General features: G+C 42.6%; 1 long non-coding RNA gene across 1 annotated transcript in view; it reads right to left on the bottom strand.

Annotated features, from left to right (window-relative positions):
* LOC141571343 (uncharacterized) overlaps positions 1-20796 on the bottom strand; it is a 419842-nt gene that overhangs the window by 339287 nt on the left and 59759 nt on the right. The gene's annotated exons all lie outside the window — the stretch shown is intronic.

Below are 20796 nucleotides of genomic sequence, written 5' to 3'. Positions count from 1 at the left end.
ACTTCACACATGAGGCCTTCAGGGACTCACCTGTCAATGAAGAACTGGACTGGAGGACTCTAAAATCCCTTCCAGCTCTAGAATTCCATGATTTTTCATCTGTTCCACATCAGAAAAGCATTTTACCTCTGTTGAAAATGCAATCATTCTCCAAACAATTTTTTTTCTACGTCTTCAAAATTCTTTGAACTCCCTGAAGATTTAGCAGTTCCAAGCAACATATGACTTTTTCGGTGGCCCAAACTTCACTCTGGACACCTCCTCCCAAATCCCTTAATTTCATCCTCTTGGCCCCTAGCAGCCCTTCTGGGTCCCCCAGCATCATAGCCACACCGTGTCCCTGCCAGCCTCTCGTTAACATATGGTCTCCCTAACTCACAGAATTGTCTGCCCCGCTTTGGGTAAAGCTACTAGTAAAAAGTTCTGAAATAGAAACCAGATGCATACTCGCACCTTGGGATGCATGTATTTTGAAGATGAAACTGCCACATCCCTTCCCAGTTGGCTTCACCTCTTTTTTCCCCACCTGGTCATGTGGTGTACACCTGCGATACATTGACAGGCTTTAGATTACAACATGAATGGTTATATCAGGTTCCAGGATGGCCTTGGGCTTTAATCCCAGGTGAGTTGTGCATGCATCAAGGGTTTTTATTCCCACCTCATCTTTATGGTTCTCATAGCTTCCTCTTGCACTCTAATATTTCAAGTGGACAAACAAGTCGCTTATTCCCCTTCTATCTTCCAAACTGTTTTCTTTTTTTCTTATGTTTGTTTGTTCTGTTTTGTTTTGCAAATTGGTTTCCCCCTCCTCTTAATTGTCAGTAGAAATACTGTGGTATGAGGCAAACACATGCTATGAGGATATCACTCCCACTGTCAGATAACTCACTTCTTTTGACAGATTGCCTCAGACTGGAAGAATGTTTTCGAGCCTACAGGCTAGCGGAAACCTCAGCCTTAAGAGTCCATCTCTCCTGTCCCTGCCCAAAAAAGCCTAATAAGCAAAGAAAAGTGGAAAAGAAACTGCAGGGCTCTAAGTCATCCCATGAAACTCAAATGACAGAGAGCTAAACAAGTCAAGACCATAAACAAATGATCTAGAAGTATAGTGACCAGATTTTCTGAACCAAAACTTAGGATTTGATTTGGTAAATGTTGTGAGACTAGAACAGAATTTGAAACTAGTGTTGACCCTTGAACAACACTGGGGTTAGGGGCGTCAACTCCCTATGTGGTAGGAAATCCATGTGTAAATTTGACTCCCAAAAAAACTTGAATTGCCCCTTAGTATCCGTGGGGGATTTGTTTTAGGACACCTCGTGGATACCAAAATCCAGATGCTCAAGTATCCTATATAAAATGGCATAGGTAAATGCATACCGTTGGCCCTCCACCCAGAGACTCCCAAACATGGATCGAAAACAGTACCGGTATTTATTGAAAAAAATCCATATATAAGTGGACCTGCACAGTTCAAATCTGTGTTGTCCAACAGTCAACTATATAAACATCTAAGAGACTCTAAAATGTAAGATCACATATATTTAAAGTCACAGACTGAAAAATATGGCCCATAAAGTTTAAGTCAATAAACTAGTTTAAGCACCTACTATGTGTCAGTTATTGTCTCCTTGTCTTTGCTAATTTCTCTTCTTGTAATCCAGATGTCAAGTGACAACCCTGTAAGAACGCAAAACATTGGCTATCCTTCCCTCCTGTTGTAGCCATGCATTCTTTGCCATTCATCCCATGAGGAAGTGAGGCTATTTCTCCTCTCCCTGAACCTAGGTTGGACTTTGGCTTCCTTTGATCCATATGATATTTTAGAAATGATGCTGTATAGCTTTCTAAGGTGGGGCCCTAAATGACCTACAATTTTCATTTTTGTTTTAACACGCGCTCTTAGAGCCTCTTTGGGCCATCACGTAAGAAGCCCATATAATGTTGACAAGCCCCAGGGAGTAAGACCAAAGAACTGTAGCCAAGAATCCCAGCTGAGCTCCCAGCTGGTAGCACCAACTGCCAACCATGTGAGTGAGCGACCTTGGATGAACCAGGACAGTCAAGCCTCCAGAAGATGCAACCCCATGGAACATCACATGGAGCAGAAGAACTTCCCAGCTGAGTTCCATCAACCCACAGAATCATGAGAGAGAATAAGTGACAGATTTTCTTTTAAGCTACTATGTTTAGGACGATTTGATCCATAGTGATAGAAAGTGGAAATGCTATCTTTCTTCAAACTCAATTATCGTTCTTTTAGTGTGTAATTTATTTCTTTCCTTCTATACTCAGTACCACGTATATTCGTATTGTATTTAGCTAAAACATAGATCCTCACCTGCAAACCTACCTTTTAGTGGCATAGGAGAACTGAAAAATGCTTTAAAATTTATATTTTTCCTGACACTCTCCCCCCAGGTGTCTCCATGAGAGGAGAGTAGGTTAGAAACTTATTTCCCCACTGATATTAATTAGCCACTACCCTTAAAAGATTGACATGTCTACAGTCAGGTCAAGCTTAAAGCAGAGGCAAATTTATCCGGAAGCTAATAAAGTTGAAGCTCATTTGCCCAGGTCTTTTCCAAGGCCCTAGGCAGGGTCCATAAGACATTGTGAAATTTGGAAAAGCAAAATATGTTAACTATAATCTGCTTAGGCCACTGTCTGCTTCCAATCTAGCTGCTTCTCTGTTCACATCCCCTACTGAAAGAGTGGCTTCCAAGTGATCACAGATATTTTGGGGATCTGATGAAAGGGAATTTGAGATGGGTATAGATGTTGTTTGGGCTCAGGAAGATACCCTTGTGTGGTTTGGAGTCACTTCTGTGTATAGTTAAGATATTGCTAGCCATCCTGATACAAGAGCAGCTACCAGGAATTCTCTTACAGCCCAAAATGCCAATTCACCCAACATATGACAGAGATGCAGGACAAAGGCAATGTCACAAGATAAAGACGACCTGTGGTGCCCAGCACTGAATGAACTGGAGACTGAAGAAGAGACATGATTTGAAATGTCCACTGCCAGATGTTGGTTTGTGGAACATTCTGCCAATCATCAAATGTATAAAATTGTAAGCAGAAGATTAAGGGATTAGGTTCTTATTGATACAGTCACAATGGAAGTGCTCTCCTTTCAGGAACAAACTTCATAATGCACCGATGTCATCATAAACACATCATGTATTTTGTTGTTGTTGTTCTTTTTTGATAGTAATTATATGGAATTGAATCTAACATAATTCCTGGCATTGTAGGATACAATCTTGATCAGTGCTACAGAAAGGAGGGCATCTTTGTGTAAAGTCACATAAGTCTATGTTTATCATTACTATTTACCAATAATAATAATCAGATTGTGATCCACCATTCTGTAAGACTTAAAGCTTCGTAGTTTCCCTATGGAAAGTTTCCCTACAGAGCCAAAAGAAAAGGCAAATCAAAAGATGCCACCAAACAATGTAGGGGGAAAAATATCAGAAAGGTGCACCAGGGAAATAAAAATATTATGTCAGTATTATGTACACATTCCAGGCAGAAAAAAGAGAGAGGGTAAGAGGTCAAGGGTGCATGTCAGGTGCCCCTCTTCCAGAAGACTTATTCAGCAAATTCTTCTGACTTCTCATTGGCTAGAAGCAAGTCACATGGCCACCCTAGGCAAGAAGTAGAAGTACAGTATTTCTTTTGTTAAGTTTTTGTTCGTTTTCTGGCCATGTTGCTATTCTTCTTGCCCAAAATCCAGATTCTAGGTCTAAAGAAGAATGGGAAAATGGATACTGGGTAACCAACCAGCATGATCTACCTCAGAGTAAAACTCTAACCAGCCTCAGGCAATGGAAGTATTTCTGTTTACTAATTATCACAAGCAAATTGTTTGCTTTATTTTCAGTTCACTAGACGGTTCTATCATTCAGTAACCTGATGGTGTCTTGCAATATTTAGAGAAGACAGCTTGTAAGCCACAATGGGTCAAAAACAAACTTTCAAAGAAAATCCAGCAGTTAGAGCTACTATTTGGCTTGTTACCGCTCCCTTCCCAATTATAATTATCCATACTAAAGTATTTGAGAAATTAACAGAGACAGCCCTACTAGTGTACTAATTGTCTTTCCTGAGTATTTCCTTAGTTCCAATGGTCAAAGAATATTACTTGGTGAGATACTTTTAAGTTCGCTCTCCATTAGGAAATAGTCAATCCTTTGCTCTGCTCAAGATTTTTAATTTGCCTATTAAATTGAGAATTAAGTTGATGTATGACTGCATGCACTACAGATCATGAAGTTGAGGCCCAATTGACATATCTTGTTTGGTCTACATTGTTTTAAAGATAATTTAAGTAGTCATTGACATTCAAGAACCAGAACTATGACTCAGATTTCTTGGTGTCTTCTTTTTCTTGACTAGTCAGAAAGTATAGCCACTCTGGCTTGCATTTGCACATAACAACTATCAGCTGTGGCTAGTCGTGGCTCACCCTCCGCAAAACCTGCACTTTTCCACCTCAGGCAGCTCCAGCCTGACCTGCTGTCTTAGGGTATCTGTCTGGCCTCTGCCTAGGGGTGTCTGGATTTATGAACCTCACTTATTCCCATATTTGTCACTATAATAGAAACATACTTTTAATTGTTACGATTATTTCAGGAATTTACATGAATCCATTCATCAATGGCTTCCCTATGAAAGATAACAAGTAGTAGAAAAATAGTTCATGCCCTGAGAAGATCATAAAATCTACAAGTGTAGGAAACATAAAAGGCACACTTCAAAGAAGTAGTTATAGTAAGCATAAAGACGTATACATTTAGTGGGGCAGACAGTAAGTGGAAGTGATAATTCCATGGTAACTAGGGATGAACACATATTTCTTTTGTAAGAAATAAAAATAATGTAACCAAAAAAAAAAAATACCCAAATAAAGACCATGTTTCTTCACTCATCCTTACACAGCATCTGTCTTTATTGTCAGCCAAATTCTGAAACATTCTATTATCTTAGCAGAGTGGACACTCTTCTTCAGCCGACCAGTGGGGCAGGTGTTCTGATATTAAGCTAAAGGAGAAGCCCCAGACACAAATGGCCAAAGTGGGTTCAAAAGAATATTGTCCAGTTCTATACTGGGAACTGTTCTAGGACAACAGCTCATTTGCTGCCAAATGTTACCTTTTCTTTAGGGAAGTGCATGCAGGAGAGAGGTAATATGTTTCTCTGACTTTTTGTCATTACTTGCCAAACTAAGCAATGATTTATATATTTCCATGTTTCAATTGTCATAATGACAGTTAACATTGAGTACTTCCAATGTGCCAGTTACTAGGTTAAGAAAATCACAGATACTATCTCATTCACTTAAATCTTCATAAAGACCCCATTATAGAAATGAGGGGGGAGAAAACTGAGGCAAAGAGGGTAAAGTAACTTGCTCCAAAGCTTTGGACACTTAGGAAATGATGGAGTCATATTGAATTCAGTTTGTGTGACAAGAATATCTATCCTTTACCATTGTGAAATAATTATAGCAAGAAATACTATTTGAGGGGCCGGCCCGGTGGCTCAGGCGGTTAGAGCTCCGTGCTCCTAACTCCGAAGGCTGCTGGTTCGATTCCCACATGGGCCAGTGGGCTCTCAACCACAAGGTTGCCAGTTCAATTCCTCGAGTCCCGCAAGGGATGGTGGGCTCTGCCCCCTGCAACTAAGATTGAACACGGCACCTTGAGCTGAGCTGCCTCCCGGATGGCTCAGTTGTTGGTTGGAGCGCAGGCTCTCAACCACAAGGTTGCCAGTTCAATTCCTCGACTCCCGCAAGGGATGGTGGGCAGCGCCCCCTGCAACTAAAATTGAACACGGCACCTTGAGCTGAGCTGCCGCTGAGCTCCCGGATGGCTCAGTTGGTTGGAGCCTGTCCTCTCAACCACAAGGTTGCCGGTTCGACTCCCGCAAGGGATGGTGGGCTGCACCCCCTGCAACTAGCAACGGCAACTGGACCTGGAGCTGAGCTGCGCCCTCCACAACTAAGACTGAAAGAACAACAACTTGAAGCTGAACAGAACCCCCCACAACTAAGACTGAAAGGACAACAATTTGACCATTGTTCCCCAATAAAGTCCTGTTCCCCTTCCCCCAATAAAATCTTAAAAAAAAAAAAAAAAAAGAAATACTATTTGAAAAATACTTTGCAAGTTAGAAATGTCTTAATATACATTAGTTCATTTGACCCTAATGATACTGAGGAAGGTATCGCTTGCTAATAAAAATGTGATTTTTTTTTCCTTCTTCATTTGTAAAAAGACTAAAGAGCATTGGTTGAACGTGAACCATTTTCCAAGCACTATGACAAATGTGGACAATAGACAAGAAGAATAAGATACAAACCTGATTTGATATACTCATAGATCACCACAAATGCAAGACTAAAGAGCTCTTTACAGTTCCTGGGAGAATTAAATCAATGTTTTAACACAAATACAGCTAAAATTGCAAAGGGAGCATGGAGGATGGTGTGATCCTGTCCAAATGCCGGAATTCAAGGAAGATTTCATAGAAGCGAAGGGTAGGGTTTATACAGACGAGGATGGGAGTCTGACAGGTTTCTAGGCTAAGAGAACAGCAGAAGCAAGGACACACACCTGTGTGAAAAATACAGGGCATGTTTGAGAAATGATTCAGTGTAGTCTGGAGCAGGTCAATAAGAGAACAAAGTGGGGGGAAACTAGAAATGTAGGGTGGGCCTGAGTGGTAGGGGCACTGGAAACAACGCTGAGGAATTGGAGAGCCATGAGTGGTTTGTGTGGTGGGCACGAGCCCCACCCAACTTGTGTTTTGAAGGGTCACGTCCAATCAGCAACATGATGGATGGAACAGATCAGAGGTGAGGAGCCTGGACCCTGGGGCCTCCGAAAGCTATCCTAACTTAGTTGTAAAGTCTGGGATCTCACTTAAAGATGGAAGAATAGAATGCCACTTTCCTTTCACTATTTGCAAACATTCAGCCACTAACTTGCTGGTGGCTGAAAGCACTCAACAGTTTCCTCTCTGGCTTTCCTCAGTTGCATAAAGCAATTAACCTAATTTGGAAGAATCTATATATTTGGCCTTGAAACTTAGTCAAGCTATTTTTGTTTTTGAATGAAAAACAAAAATTCTGAACAATTTTTGTTTGTTTGTTTGTTTGTTTGTTTGTTTCCCTCAATTAGTCTTTATGAAAAAGGTGGGCACACCACTGTCCTAAACTATCCTAAGGAAAGAGGCAAAGAGGCCAGTCAGGAAATTGTTGCAATCGTTTTGGTTTGAAAAGACCAGCATCTGAACCTGTAGAATTCTGCCCAGTGTCCACGTGTCATGCATGAGGCAGATGAGGTGTTACCCCCACACAGTCCTGTGGGGTTCTATGCCTGTCCTGACACCATGACTAAGAGAACATAGGCTCAGAGAGGTTCCAGATCTTGCCTGAAGTCATCGAACAACGGCTTCACACCCAGATCTGTCTATTTCACAGCCTTGCTCTTCTCCACGATGGGAGAGCATTGCCCAGCAAGGGCGATGGCAAATGGACGAAGATACATAACACAGGTAGAGCCGACTGGTCTTGATGCTGAGTTGGGTGTGGAGCAGTGAGAGGAAGTCACTGTGTTTGCCATGCTAAGGAATCTAGACCACACATTGTAAGGGGCATAAAGCCATTAAAGAATTTGAAGCAAAAGTGTGATGTGATCAGATTATTGGAAATTATTGAAAGAGTCTACTTAAGACACGATGTAGACCTGGCCTAAGGAAGTTACACCTTGGAACATTTTTTTTTTTTTCTGAAACAAAAATTGCCAACAGCATCACTCTGAATCAGGATTTCTCAACCTCGGCACTATTAACATTTGGAGCCAAATAATTCTTTGTGGGGGGCTGTCCTGATCATTGTAGGACGGAGAGCAGCATTCCTGGCCTCTGCCCCTAGACACTTGTATCACATCTGCTCCCTGCAGTTGTGACAACCAAAAATGTCTCCACTCATCCTATGGTGAGAGCCACTGCTTGGAAAATGACCATAATAATAATTGTAAAATGTTTGATCAAGGCCTAAACATATTAAATACTTATAAATAAAAAGCAGTAAGAGACAAATTATGGCAATACTGAAAGTTGGGATCCCACTGACTAATGCCTGTGGGGAAAAAATGATGCTGAGGTTGGCCTGACAGCAGGATTTCAGGGTCAGGGCTGCATGAGCAGCTCAGATAAGTGACTCAGATATATCACCCAGCACTCAATCTATTTCTGTGTCTGAGGCTGAATGAAGTTCTAATCTGCATAGATCTGATTGGATGGCCCTTTGATTGCTCTATTCATCCGTTCGTTTACAATCTCCTTCATGCCAGGGTTTCCTGACTACACTCATAACCCAGCAATCATCCCAGCTCTCTCAAGCAGGATAATGCGGTTTTGCTTTAAGCTGAGATACTGCACAAAGCATAAGCAGGAGATTTAGATTCAGCTGAGGTTTCTGATAGTTAAGAACACAGCAGGAGTTACCATTTAGGCAACAAACACCGCAAGATCCTGGATTAGCGTTTCCTCCAGTTGCAAACATACTCCTTTTCATGTTTCGTTGGATCCTTTTCATTAAGTTAGAGTTTTCCTGCCAAGCTTCCCCTGGATTCATCCCTGGCTTCTGTGTGGGGTGGCATTTGATAGCTGATAGATGAAACACCTTAATGCGTATTATCGCAACACCCCTAGGAATTAGTCCCTGTTAGGTCTCCCAGTAGCACTAATCTGTACACTGCTAAGAAGAATCAACTTTCTAGAAGGAAGGTGTATCCTTGTCATTGGCAATGGAGGGAAGGACATCATTCCACTAAGAGATTTTGTTGCAACCAGGCGAAAGCCACTCATGGGATGTGCCACTTAACCCGTGCCTGGTGAAGCACGCCAAGGGATCTTTCACTCCTATAGGTATCGCAATCACTCTCACACCCTTACAGAGACCCAAGACACCTCGGCTGGCTCCCGCCCCCACCCAGGCATGGAGTGATGGCAGAAGCATATGAGGAAGTCAGTTGACTTCCTGACCCTACCCAATCATTTGGTGGCTGTCACAGGGATACCAAATGTGAAGCAGAAGGTTGTCAGAGATGAGCCGGGCTCCGAGAGGAGTTTTGAAGGCACGAGAGCCTAAAGAGCCTCTAGGGATCCATCCATCTTCCCGAGGAGCCCTGTGATCTGCACTTTAAAATCAGGTGTGCCATCTTGAGAAACCATCCCACATTCCGAGCGAAATTAGTTTAATGTTCCCATATAAAAAGGTCCCAAGCCAGGTGGAGGATCATTATATGAGCACACACCGTGGAACTAAAAACGTTTGCATGCTGCTGGAAGGAATTTATGGGGAAATTTATTACAGATCCCCTCTTATGTAAATTGTGTCCCCATATGATGAGTTCAGTGAAAGCAGGGAGGGCAGGAAAAGTTATTTGGGCCAACTATCATTAGCATTTCACCTTTGAGAAATAAGATATTCTTCATCCAGATAGTCTCATGAGCCCCAAAAAGGGGAAGGAAGGCAAAAGAAAAATCCCAAACCTTTCGTAAGGATAACTCCTTTGCTTTTGTGGGAACTCCACTTATTTCTAAGTTCTTCCTGTAAACTAGGCTAAACTGGAGACTAGGATGGAATAAATGAGGGTCTGAGAAGTGGCACAGGCTGGCAAATACCGCACAGCTCAGGGGCAGGAGTGTCTACAGCATTTCAGATTCTTTGTCTTCCATTCTAAGTTCTTAGAGAGTAGGATCCTTTTTACACGCAGGCCTCTGAGACCACAGACATGACAGGGAACAGGAAAGGACAGCACAGTGGAAAGCCAAAGCACGGACTTGGCAGCTAAAGACACCCAGAGTCTAATTCTGGCCCTGTCATTTGCTAGCAGGCAATTCTAATAACAGAGAACAAAAGACAAAAACAAAAAAATAACAACAACCAGACTAGGTGACTCCTGTCCTCCGCGCCTCCACTGGCACCCATTTCACCCAAAGCGGAAGCCACTGAATTCACCACAACACCACAACACCCTCGAGGGCCCAGCCTCTGTTCTGTCCAAACACACCACTGCCCCCTCCTCCTGCACTTCACTCCCACCCCCACGACCTCTGTATTGTTCCTGGAACTTGCAGAGTACACTCCTGTTTCAGGGCCTTCGCACTAGTTGTCCCCTCTTTCTGGAATGTTCTTCCCTAGATCCTCACACTTTCTTCAGGTTTTTTCTCACATGTCAGCTTATCAGTGAGGGCTTCCCAGCATACAATGGCGGGGCCCTCCACTCAGCCCTCCCACCCTGCACCAGGATTTCCTATTCCCCTTGTCCTGCTTAATTTTGCTCTGTAGCACTTATTACCAACTAAAATAACATATAGTCATTTGTTATATATTGTCTGCATCCCACATAAGGGTGCAAGCTCCATAAAGGCAGGGGTTTTATCTACTGTATTCACTGCCATATTCCTGGAACCTAAAACTATCCCTGGCATGAGGCAGTACTTACATGGATGGATGCAACTGACCACCTACTACATCTCAGACACTTTTCATAGGCAAGTTTCTCTGTGTCTCACTGCCAAGCATATACATTCTACTGCTTGGACACTCCCGGTCATTTCTACTGCTATACTGTGGGGTAGGAGGGGTGGCTTAGTGTAAAACATGACATTTTTGTACATGCGTGTATGCGTGTATGTGTGTATGTATGTATGTATATGCATGTGTGTGTGTACAAGTTAATTCAATCTATACCTTACAAACAGCATTTAAAATTCCTATATCAAATCTCAGTACTCCAGGAGGGGTGGTTAACTAGAATATGAGGGAACCTAATTATTGGTAAAATGAGAGAATTGCAATATACGTGATTAGTTATAAACACTGTAAAGGCTCCACTGCCCTGAAGGAAACAAAGCATAAAGACTTGCCTAGCGCCATCAGTTCAGTGCTCAGCTCAAGGTTCTAGCCTGCTTGTCCTGGCTCCCTCCACGTCACAGATGCCCTGTGAGTTGACAAACCATGAGGGTGCTGGTCCGGCCATCAGAGTAGTTTTGCATCTGCTGCAGAGTCTTCCACGCAGGCTGTTAGCTGGAGCACCAAGGATAGAACTACAGAACTGGTTGTAAACCTGTCTTGTGCCTGGCGGCTAAATGTTTGTCTACTTGTTAGCATTCAAGTTTGCTTTCATTGTAAAAGTCTTAGGTTGAGTTTGCCCACAAACACATCCTGAGAGAGGGATTCAAGTACCAGTAATTTATTTGAGGGGTGCAGGAAGCATGGGTATGAGTGTGGAATACAGGGAAAGGGAGGCAACTGATGAAGGGGACATTATCAAGCCAGCTACAACTGCGGCCTCCTGGAGCTTAATCCCACAGGAAAACTCTGAGGAATTATGCAAAATGGACACCTCACAATTATCCCCACCAACACAAGCGGGAACTGGGGTATTTATATACTGATCCTCAAGAGTCATTGCTTGAAGGCTGCTCCTATGGCCTGGAATGCACATGAATGGACTGGCCTTGCTGGACTCTGGAGAAAAGCCCTCAGTCACAAGAATGCAGAGACTGACTTATAGGACACTGAAATGTGCCCTGACGTCTAGGGGCTCTGGGCAAGGCACTGACCATGTCTACACGTAACAAATCACCTGCCGGTATGATCAGGGGAGAAGGGGAGAGGACACAAACACACCGAATGCATACCCTAGGTGCGTGCTACTCTCCACCCCAGGTACCCGTACGTACCAAAAGAACCTGCTGAATATTTTTCATTGGCTGATATGGAACATAGTCCAGTTTTAAACACCCGCCTTAAGGTTTTTACATTTGCTGTTCCCACTGCCTAGAACGTCTGAAGGCCATTCTTTAAGGGACACTATCTTTAAAAGTTGGTAACAGAAAATGTAAGCAGTTTACTGCTGTCTCCTTTCCTCTGATACCTCTTTCGGCAAACTTAGCTTTCCGGAAGTCCCTCCAATGCAAAAGCACATGCAAGGCAAGCCCCAAGCTTTATCACCCAAAGTACCCCTCTAGAAGGAGAGTTTTCAAAAGACTTTCTAAGGGAGGAAAAACTCTCCTGCTCTACCCAAATGTTCTGCCTCCAGTAGGGGAGGGGAAAAGGGGAGGTTATTACTCCTTGATGCTTGTCAGATGCCCATTCTGAATAGGGTGGAGTCAAAAGGGAAGAACAGGAATGGAATGTCTTTCATACATGAGCTGCTGCTATTAATCACTGTATCAGTTATCTACGGCTGCAGTAATGCTGTGTAACAAACAACCACATAGCTTCACTGACATATAACAGAATGTTTATTACTTGTGTGTCTGAGGTCAGTTGGGGTCAGCTGGCTATTGGCTACGACAACTGGGGCTCTCTGCTCCATATGGCTCTCATTTTTCAACAGGCTCATCCAGGCAATTCTCATGCCAACGGCAAAAGAGCAAGCCCAATCTCACGAGTGCTTTTCAAACCTCTGTTTGCATCCTATTTTCTAACATCCTATGGGCCCAGAGCAGCAGTTTGCTGCGACTGGCTCCTCCACTTTGCAAAAGCTGATTTTTAAATATTCAGAAACTTTGTGAGTCCAATATTATATCGCTGGTAGACTGCAATTTTAAAAACCAGCTAGCACTACAAATCAGGATTTTTTTTTTTTTCCAGAGAGCGGGTACATGACTGACCCAGAGTGAGCCACATGGCTGAGGTCAGAGTGAAGGGGTAAGCCAGAGTGACCCACCCAGAGTGGAAGGGCGGGTCTATAAAGTTACATGGAAAAGTGAGTGGGTTTGGGGAGAGGCGAAGAATTGGGGCCCATTTTTGGAATTATCACAGGTACTCAGCAACGCCAAAACTGAGTTCTTTTCCAGGCTCCACTAAGTGTGGGACTAGTCAAGTCACTTTTTATTGTTACTTATTTATTTTTTTATTAGTCAGGTCACTTGAAATCTCATGCTGATTCTTCATTTTGGCAAACTTTACTCTTCTCATAAAGATTCATGTGGTCTTGGATGTTAAAAGAACACTTTAAGTCTTTCCAAGGACTATAGCTAATAAAAAGCAGGGACCTGTTTCTTAGTGCCTGTGGGCTCCAAGAGCTCCAGGGTTGGGATCTCAACCATGGAAGAGACGGAAAAATATCTGGGAAAACTGAGAGGTAAATTCCATCCAAAATCAAACAAGTAAAATCTGAGAGCAGGTCTCCCAAGTTCAAGCACTTGGGCCACATCCTCAGACAAGCAGGCTTCTGAGCAGACCCAAGAGGGTAAGTACAGGGAATGAGGAAAATTCAAGCAAATCTCCCCATCACTGAGCCTAAGGCTTGCCTCCCTCACTTGTCAGGTAAAATTTACCTGCAATTTGTCAGGTAAAGTATTAAACTACCCCTCTAATGACTTGATCTAGTCCATTACATATTGAACAGGAAGCTGTCTTAAAATTATCCTACCCTGTCGCTCCGGGGTTTGTTGGGTGAGGGAATGTGGCGTGTTAACAATTGACACGGCAAGTGCCAGGGCCCGATGCAGTGCCTCATACTGCCAAAAAGGGCCTTAAAACTGTGTACCTGTCCTAGTCAGTTCAGGCTGCTGTAACAAAAACAGCATAGCCTGAAGGCTTGAACAACAGAAATTGATTTCTCACAGTTCTGAAGACTGGAAGTCTGAGATCAGCGCGCCAGCATGATTTCATTCTGGTGAGAATCCTCTTCCTGGTTTGCAGATGGTCTTCTCCTCATTATGTCCTCACATAAGGGGAGGGGGGAAGAGGGGGAGAGGGGGAAGGGGGAGAGAGGGAGAGAGGGAGAGAGGGAGAGAGAGAGAGAGAGAGAGAGAGAGAGAGAGAGAGAGAGAGAGAGAGAGAGAGAGAGAGAGCACGCGAGCTCCCTGTGGCTCTCCTTATAAGGGCACTTACCTTGAGGACCTCACCCTCATGACCTAATTACCTCCCAAAGGTTCCACCTCCAAATACCGTCATATAAGGGATTAGGGTTTCATCATATGAGATTTGGGGGAAAACAAATATTCAGTCCACTAATACCACATCCTTATCCTAGAGACTCACAGTGCACATTAACATGTGGAAGCCACTGAGTTTCTCGCAGGAAGGGAGACTGTTTCCCCTTACATAGCCCAGCATTTCTCGCCTTATTCAACTACAGAACATGTGTGGTATACACATCACCATCACAGGGGACCCCAGGGATCTGGAGTCCGTGGTTTGAGTCTGTCCCGGCTCTGTGCAATGCTGGAGAAGAGGGTTTCCGGGACCGGGAGGACCACTGAAGAGCAAACGGCGTGACAAAGAGAGTGCTACTAGGAATGTTTCATAGCGTCTTGTCTCTGTGCCTCCAGTCAGGAGAGGAAGGCAGAACAATGCCCAAGTCTCAGGAGCTTTACACAGGTTAACTTTTTAATCACACTCACATCCTTTATGAGTCAACAGGGGAGCTCTGCGCAACATGGTCACGCAGAGACCCAGGCAAGCAAGGCAGCCACCATCCCATGCTTGCCCATCACCAAACGGAAAAGAGAGCAGGGTGAAGCCTGCACTGGCCCTCACAGACCCACTGCATTACCACTCACAAGAGTGTCATCCATGCAAGGAGGCACAGGGCCACATTCCCTTCAAGGGGACAGGGACACGAAGTGCCATGATGCTGTAACAAATGACTACAAACGAGGTGGCTGACAACAACACAGATTTATTTCCCTATAGTCCTGGAGGTCAGAACCCCCAAATCAATATCCTTCGGCTAAAAGCAAGGTGTCGGCAGGGCCATGCTCCTGTGGGGACTCTCAGGGAGAATTCGTTCCTCGCTAGCGTTCTTTGGCTTGTGTCTCACCTCTGTCTGTGTCAAACCTCCCTCTGCCCCTCTCTTGTGATCATATATGTGATCACACTTAGGCCCACCCAGATCATCTCCCCACCTCAAGACCTTTCATTTAATGACATGTGCAAAGTTATTTTTCCCAAATAAAGTAACAGTTCCAGGTTCCAGGGATTAGCACCTGCTACCTTTGGGGGCCAGGATTCAGGCCAAGGAAAGAGAACTGGAATACTGTATTTATGCCCACCCTAATGACTGTCATATTCTCTTGTAGTCTCCCCCCCTTCCAGGCTTCTCAACCCAACGCTCAGTGCTCTGAGAGCTTTACCTGGTTACAGCTAAGCATTCAACCCATTTTAAACAGAGCCAGAAATGCACATCCAGAGAGGGCCTCAAAGACCTACTTGTACAGCCCTCTCCTTTTACAACTGAATACATTGGGGCTCCGAAAATATCATGTACCCAGGGTCACACGTTAAGTTTCAGATGAAAACAGAACAGAGAGCACCAGAGATGTAGTGAGCTGCCAAACACGACACCATCCTGTCAGCTGCCGGGTCAGCTGGGGAATCTGAGTTTTGCCCTCTGATATTTACCTTCCATAGTAATATTATCCTCAACCCACAACACTCTGTCGCCACCCAAACATTTGTTTAGAAGTGATCACCACCTGGCATTTTATGTGTATTTATATTTATTGACTTGTTCATTGTCTGTTTCTCTCCACAGGAATGTAAATTCCCTGTCGGCCAAGTCTTTGTGTTTCTCACCACTGCATCTCCAGGAGGCTCTACCAATGCCTGGTGTTCAGTTAAATGGATGAATAAGTGAATCTGGAGAACTGAATGCCCACGAATTTACATACAAATTCTGCCATCGTTTTAATTTTGTGAACGCCTGACACTATCGTCTGGAGTATTACAAAGGATTATGTGTTCTGTTTATTATGAAGACGGTTGCAATTCTAGAAATTTATTGTATTTCTTCTGTGATATTTTATGTTTTGTCCCATTTTTCTAAACAAATTGCCAGCTTATAACAATAAAACATATGTAAACTTAATTATCAATATGTCTCATACAGCAAAAACACCTTTGTTATACATAGACAGAAATCGAGAAAGACTTTATTTACATAAATGATACTTTTTTTTTTACCAGCTTTAGTTTTGTGGGGTTTTTTCTTTTCAATTCATCCCTAGCCACTGTTTCAGATGTTTGCCATGAAGTAAAAGTGATCCCCATCAGCTTTCCTGCTTGTTCTCAGAATGAAGTAGTAAGTAATATGTACTTAAGAAATAGGTTACTGTGTAAACTTCTGTGACATGAGGTTACATTTTATGACTTGGGAGTAGAATCGTAACATTGAGTTATGTAACTTTTTTTGAAAAACAAGTCTCTGACAATCAGCAAAAACAACATTATGAGCCAATGGAAAAAGTAAACCCATTGTTTTAAATCAAGAAAGCTTGTATTTTTCCTATTTTAGGAATGCCCAGGAAAACACTGGAACTTTAGGCACAAACAACTGACAAACTCCCTGTAAAGTGGAGGAACAATAATAATGATACGATAGACGAGAATTTCACAGGCTTCAGAATCTGAAAGATTGTGAAATATTAACCAAAATATATGTGAAGGAATTTCTAAGCTGATGGGCCTAAAGTATTTGGAACTATGAGTCATTCATCATCAGTTTGAATTATTTTCACATGTACTCTCTACTCCTGCCACCCTGTTTCCCTGAAAATAAGACCTAGGCAGACAATCAGCTCTAATGCGTCTTTTGGGGCAAAAATTAACATGAGACCCGGTATTATATTATATTATATTATATTATATTATATTATATTATTATATTATATTAAAGACCCGGTCTTATATTATAGTAAAATAAGACCGGGTCTTATATTAATTTTTGCTCCAAAAGACACATTAGAGCTGATTGTCTGGCTAGGTCTTATTTTCGGGGAAACATGGCATTTTTAACATCTTCCAGTACCTCCAATACATCACACCCTCCCTTCCCGCTAAACCATCAAATATGCCATTCCTTTCCCTGGATACTTTCCTCCTTGAATGAGCCCCATTCTGCCTCCAACACTCAAATTTTCAATCCTTCAACTGAAACATGGGCTTAATAATAGGCCCTGATCATACAAGGTAAGTACAGAAATGAAATGAGTTAATGCACATTCATGCTTAGTCCCGTGTTTGGCATGTGGTGAACATTGACAGATATTTGTCATTATTTTTATTACTGATATTCTCGGCAAGATAATTTCACTTGGATACATATGCTGGTGTGACTATTTCCAGGCATTTGGCAGGCCATTATGGAGATGTTTGGGACCATGCAGTACATTCGTAGGACTGAAACATCTAGAATAAACACTGGTGTAAGGCTGGTCCTGTACGTAAGGCTCACTTTTGTGGAACATAACATAGAATAGAAAAGCATGAATGAAAAGCATCTTTGCAGGCCTACCACAGCTCCTGGTCTATCACAGCTCTAGGAGGTCCTCTTTCTGTCTCAGCAGAAAATGCATTCCTTCAAAAGGTATTTATTGACTACGTCTCATGTACCAGGTCCTATCTAGGGTCTAGACCTTGGAGAAACAACATTGAACCAAACAGACAAAAATTCCTGCCTACATTCTAAAGGGAGGCCACCGACAATAAAGAAAATGAGTAAGTAAAGATTGGTTTATTAGATTTGGTAAGTGCTACAGAAGAAAATAAATCAAGGTAAGTAGGGTGAGCGGTACCAGTGATGGGGTGGGGTAACAATTTTAAATAAGGTTGTCAGGGTAGGCCTATGTGTAAAGGTGATATTTGAACAAATACTAGAAGGAGAAAGAGACAGGTGGGTGTCTGGAGGAAAAGTGTGCCAAGCAGAGGGAGCAACCAGTGCAAAGGCCCTTTGATGGAAGAATGCCTGTGTGTTCAAAGGACAGGAAGGAAGTCGGGGTGGCTGCCATACAGTGAACCAAGGAAGTAGCTGTAAGGGGAAGACCTTGATGACGTGCAAATTGCTATGTAAGGCAGTTGACTTTTACCCTGTGGGAGACTGGAAACCAGTTCTGACCCCTGAGCCAAGGAGAGGCAACATCTGAATGATGTTTTTAGAAGATCCAAGCATGATATGGAATGAGCCTAGTTAAGTCCATCTTTCCCAGCAGCCCGGAAGTTCATGAATGGGCAGCCAACCTGCAATGGACTAAATTGTGTCCATGATGTAACTAATTTGAGTTTCAGGGATTCAGATGTTTAAATATAGAGAGCCACTGAGGTGCACAACCATACAAGTGCTGGAAGGCCTAGGGGGTGTTTCTGGAATATGGGGATTGTTGCAACAACAAAGGTTCTTTTAGAGACAGAGCAATTCAGAAGCCATCAAAAGCTCTGAGAATAACCAGAAGTAAAATTAGATGTAAGGGGTTGTGCTGTTTAACTTCAATGTGTCCACTTGACTGGACATGGGGTGCCCTGATTAAACATTATTTCTGTTGTGTCTGTGACAGGGTTTCCAGATAACACCAGCATTTCAGTCAGTGGACTCAGTGAAGCAGATTGCCCTGCCCAGTGTGGGTAAGTGTCATCCTATCCCTTGAGGGCCTGGATAGAAGCAGAAGCAGAGGAAAAAGGAATCTGCTCCTTTCCTGCCTCCCTGGTGAGCTGGGACATCTCATCCCATCTTCTCCTGTCTGGGACTGAGTTACATACACTGCTTTCCTGCATCTCCAGCTTGCAGACAGTAGGTCAGCATCCCAAATCACGCCAGCCAATTCTTCATAATAAATATGTATACATTTAATATAAATTAATTATACATTAATTTTTAAATATTAAACAACAGGTTAATTTACAGATAATGTAATATATTAATTATATATGTGTGTGTGTGTGTGTATCTCCCATTGGTTCTGTTTCTCTGGAGAACCCTGACTCATACAGATGTCTACAAGAAGTGGCTTCACTCTAAGTTCATAATTAAGCAACTGTTACAGCTCTTATAAGCCAAGTATCAATATGTATCATGGACAGATACACACACACACACACACACACACACACACACAATAAATTTACTGTATTTTCAAATTAGGACAGAGATACTTCCAAAATGGACTAGGAGCCATAGTCAGGAAGGATCTAGAAAGAAAGGGCTGAGGAAGCCCAGGATGGCATCTACAGGACATGGGGAATAGACTGATGGTTGGCCCACAGCCCAGTAATGACTCTTGGGGACTCACAAAAAGACCCGCATACATACAGTTCTTAACCTAGGCAATTCCTCATCTTGGAATAAAGTCATTTTTTTTTTCATTTAAAAAATATAGTAAAACTTAAAGAGGAAGGAAATAGAGTGGTGATTCTCAACGATGGTGTTTATAAGAATCATCTACTAGGAGTTACTACTGATCCCTAAAGGTCCCCAGTTCTTGCAGGAGGACGAGGCCTGGGCCTTGCTGTTTTTACCAAGTTCTCCAGGTGACTCTGATTCACACAGAAGTTTAAGGGCCATTAATATACTAGAGAGCTGGTTCTTAAACTTGGCTACCTATTGGAATCACGTGGAGAATTCTGAGAATTACTAGTGGGTCCAACCGGCAACAGGATTTTTCAAAGGTACCCAGGGACAGCCAAGATGGAGAACCACCAATGGATAAGAAAGATTGCTGTCACCCAAGGGGAATTACTGATCCCTATGTATTCAAAACTCCATTCAATCATAATCTGAAATCCTTGTTCTTATCTGCCATGTTTAAAGACAGAATCCAGAAATGAGTAGATGGTGTTTATCATTGTTATTCAATAGAATATAATGAAATCACACAAAAAAATTGAAAGAACAATTGAGAAAACCTTGATAAAAACAATAGCACTTTTGTGTTACCATTGTTTACTCAATTACCAGCAATAACATTATCACTGGTACATGGCGCTCAGCTTTGATTTTATCCACAGGAACTATTTTATTAATTACTTGGGAAAAGGCAGAAATGGGCCAGTTATCCGAGCTGTCCTTCTGCTTTCTAAAAGCTCAGGCTGATGGCAACATTTACTCCACAAGTCTTTTCTCCAATAAACCAGTTGCCACACATCTGCCTGCCAAGCATGAAGGTTTACAGAATGGTGGAGCTTTCACCTGCTTTCTTGGCATTCATTTTGTAGTTCCTTAATCCTCCCTTGCAATTTCATCGGGGGTAATATGGCTACTGTAACCATCAGATGAGATCATGTATGTAAATTGCTTGCCACACTGCATGACACAGAAAAATCATTCTATAATCCTTTCTTGCTTCTTTTTTCAAATCCATGCTGGAGCATTGCTAACTGACAAACTTGAGTGTGAATATAGAGAAGTGAAAAGTATTCAGGCCTTGTAGTTTAAAGCAATTTAATAACTCATTAGCTGTGTGGCTTCAGACAAGTTATTTAGCCTCTCTGAGTGTCATATTCTTCATTTGTAAAATTGGACCAATACTACCAACAGCCCAGGCATGGCAATGGTGTGATGATAAAATGAGTTATTGTAGCTACAGCACTAAGGTACAGTCTGGCATACAATACGTATTCAAGTCCCTGGCACCAGGTAAGCCCAATATAAGTGTCAGCTGTTATGATTGCGTGATGTCAGTGTTATTCTGTGTGATACGAGAGGGATCACATCGGGAATACTGCCATAGCAAATCTTGTCTGCCTATCAAAGGAAAAAGTTAAGAATTCTGTGTCTCTGCCCTCTTAGCAAATCTCAAGTTTATCTACAGAGAAAAGGTTCGGGTCAGTGATCTGCATGAGGGCTAAATAATGCTGAAATGAGCAACTATGGATTTTGTTACCTTTGGGCCTAAGTACCATGTAATGATTTTCCTGATTTTCCCATGTAGAGCCAGGAAGGATCTTAGAGAGCACAAAGCCCAGTATATATTAATAAT

This window comes from Rhinolophus sinicus, chromosome 16 (assembly GCF_057876585.1).
Source record: "Rhinolophus sinicus isolate RSI-liver-muscle chromosome 16, RSI-T2T, whole genome shotgun sequence".
In the NCBI taxonomy this organism is placed as follows: domain Eukaryota; kingdom Metazoa; phylum Chordata; class Mammalia; order Chiroptera; family Rhinolophidae; genus Rhinolophus; species Rhinolophus sinicus.
The sequence above is the reverse complement of the archived record's forward strand: the minus strand, read 5'-3'. Positions and strand labels throughout refer to the sequence as shown.